The 3,287-nt window shown below is 38.7% G+C and overlaps 1 non-coding gene across 1 annotated transcript; it reads left to right on the top strand.

Moving 5' to 3' along the window:
• Positions 1 to 2,536: 2,536 nt before the first annotated feature.
• Positions 2,537 to 2,665, top strand: LOC133086056 (small nucleolar RNA SNORA3/SNORA45 family). The gene has a single exon (XR_009699839.1). It is a non-coding gene; the product is annotated as a small nucleolar RNA SNORA3/SNORA45 family (small nucleolar RNA).
• Positions 2,666 to 3,287: the final 622 nt, after the last annotated feature.

The following is a 3,287-nucleotide window of genomic DNA, read 5'->3' as shown; positions in this document are numbered from 1 at the left end:
GGCCCATGTCAGGGTCCCCAGGCTGGGGATCTGACATCAGGAGGAGATGCTCACAGAACATTTGGCTTTGAAGGCCACTGGGGCTTAATTGCAAGAGCTCTACAGACTGGGGGAAACAGAGACTCCACCCTTGGAGGGTGCACACCATGTCTCATGCACACAGGGATATAGGACAAAAGCAGTGACTTCATAGGAGCCTGGCCAGACCTACCTGCTGGTCTTGTAGAGTCTCCTGGGAGGGTGGGAGGCAGCTGTTCATCACTCTGCAGATGGAAATAATGATGGTGGAAGTATTAGGGAGTGTCCATCAGCATGAGCTCTCCTACAGGCCCACATGTTGGCACCAAGACCTGGCCCCACCAAAAGGCCTGTAGGCTACGGTGTTGGGACACCTCAGACCACATAATCAACAGGGTGAGAACAAAGCGCCACCCATCAGCAGACAGGCTGCTTAAAACTTCCTGAGCCCACAGCTACCTCTAGACACACCCCTTGACAAGATCCTTCCCACTAGAGGCCAAGATGCAGCTCCACCAACCAGCAGGCAGGCACCGGTCCCTCTCATCAGGAAGAATGCACAAGCCTCTAGACCAGCCTTACCCATCAGGGAACAGATGCCAGAAGTTAGGAAACTACAATTTGGCACACTGTGAATCTGAGTCTGCAAACACAGGACAGAATCTCCATCAGTACCATCTGGACCCTGGCCCTTTGGTGATGAGAGGGGAGTGTACTGCTGAGACACATAGGATATCCCTTACAGAGGGCTACTTCTCCAAGGTAGAGAATCATAACTAAGCTACTATGCAAAGGAATATTTTCCAGACAAAAGAACAAAACAATGTCTTCCAGACAAAAACCCCAAAAGAACAACTAAGTGAAGTGGAGATAAGCAATCTACCTGAGAAAGAGTTCAGAGTAATGACCATGAAGATGATCCAAGAACTTGGGAAAACAATGGATGCACAGAGTGAGAAGTTAAAAAGTTTTTAACAAAGAGTTAGAAAATATAAAGAACAAACAGTAGAAAAATACAATAACTGAAATGAAAAATACACTAGAAGGAATCAATAGCAGAATAACTGAGGCAGAAGAAAGGATAAGTGAGTTGGAAGACAGAATGGTGGAAATCACTGCCAAAGAACAGAAAAAAGAAAAAAGAATGAAAAGAAATGAGGACAGTTTACAAGAATTCTGGGACAATATCAAATGCACCAACATTCGCATTATAGGGGTTGCAGAAGGAGAAGAGAGAGAGAAAGGGCCTGAGAAAATATTTGAAGAGATAATAGCTAAAAATTTCCCTAATACGGGAAAGGAAACAGTCACCCAAGTCCAGGAAGCACAGAGTGTCCTATACAGGTTTAACCCAAGGAAGAACATGCTGAGACACATAGTAATCAGATTGTCAAAAAATTAAGATAAACAGAAAATATTAAAAGCAACAAGAGAAAAGCAATAAATAACATACAAGGAAATCCCCATAAGGTTATCAGCTGATCTTTCAGCAGAAAATCTGCAGGCCTGAAGGGAGGGGCATGGTGTATTTAAAGTGATGAAATGGAAAACCTACAACCAAGATTACTCTACCCAGCAATGCTCTAATTAAGATTTGATGAAGAAATCAAAAGGTTTACAGACAAGCAAAAGCTAAAAGAATTCAGCTCCACCAAACCAGCTTTACAACAAATACTAAAAGAACTTCTCTAAGCAGAAAAGAAAGGTCACAACTAGAAACAAGAAAATGACAAAATAGGAAAGCTCACCAGTAAAGGAAAACATACATTAAATGTAGGAAAGAATGCACACACGAATATGATATCTAAACCAGAAACTGTGAGAGGTAGAGAGTACAAATGCAGGATATTTAAAATGCATTGGAAATTAAGAGATCATCAACTTAAAACAATCATTTGTATATGTATAGACAGTTATATTAAATCCTCATGGTAATAGCAAAAAAAAAAAATGTAAAACAGGTATACACATGAAAAAGAAAAAGGTATTCAAACAGAACACTAAAGATAGTCATCAAATCACAAGGGAAGAGAACAAAAGAGGAAAAGAAGAAAATAAGACCTACAAAAATGAACCAAAGCAGTAAACAAAATAATGACATGGACATACATATTGAAAATTCCCTTAAATATAAACACATTAAATGTTCCAACCAAAAGACACAGACTGGCTGAATGGATACAAAAACAATACCCTTATATATGCTGTCTGCAAGAGACCCACATCAGATGTAAAGACATATACAGACTGAAGTTAGGGGATGGAAAAAGTTATTCCATGCAAATGGAAATCAAAAGAAAGCTGGAGTAGCAGTACTCATATCAGACAAAATAGACTTTAAAATAAAGGCTGTTACAAGAGATAAATAAAGACACTACATAATGATCAAGGGATCAATCTATGAAGAAGATATAACAATTGTAAATATATATGCACCCAACACAGAAACACCTCAATATATAAGGCACATGTTAAGAGACATAAAAGGAGAAATTGACAGCAACACAATAATAGTGGGCCTGAAACTAGAGTCACATTCTGACAGATCTTTTCCTGGTGTGCTAGTGTGCTCAGAGAGAATCTGTGGGTCTTAATTCATTGGTGAGGGCAATCAGTACCCCTAGGAGTGACCCAATGGGAAACATGCCCTCCCTGGAAAAAAATAACTAATAATGGGGGGATTTTAACACCTCATTTACCATCCAGACAGAAAATCCATAAGAAACCACAGGCCTTAAATGACACATTAGACCACATGGAATTAATTGATATTTACAGAGTATTCCATCTGAAAGCAAAAGAATACATATTCTTTTCAACTGCACATGGAACATTCTCCAGTATAGATTACATGCCTGGCCTCAAAGCAAGCCTATGTAAATTTAAAATTGAAATCATATGAAGCATCTTTTCTGACCGCAACACTATAAGATTAGAAATTGACTAGGAAAAAAAAAAAGAAAAACACAGAAAAAATGTGGAGGCCAAACAATATGCTACTAAACATCCAATGGATCATGGAAGAACTTAAAAAGGAAATCAAAAAATGACTAGAGACAAATAAAAATGAAAACACGATGATCTAAAATCTATGGGACACAAAAAAAGCAATTCTAACAGAAAAGTTTATGGTGATACAAGCTTACCTCAGGAAACAAGAAAAATTTCAAATAAACAACCTAACTTTACGCCTAAAGCAACTAGAGAAAGAAGAACAAACAAAACCCAAAGTTAGCAGAAGGAAAGACATCATAAAACTCAGAAGAGAA

Source organism: Eubalaena glacialis, chromosome 2 (assembly GCF_028564815.1).
Source record: "Eubalaena glacialis isolate mEubGla1 chromosome 2, mEubGla1.1.hap2.+ XY, whole genome shotgun sequence".
Lineage (NCBI taxonomy): Eukaryota > Metazoa > Chordata > Mammalia > Artiodactyla > Balaenidae > Eubalaena > Eubalaena glacialis.
This window is presented reverse-complemented; position numbering and strand designations above follow the sequence as displayed.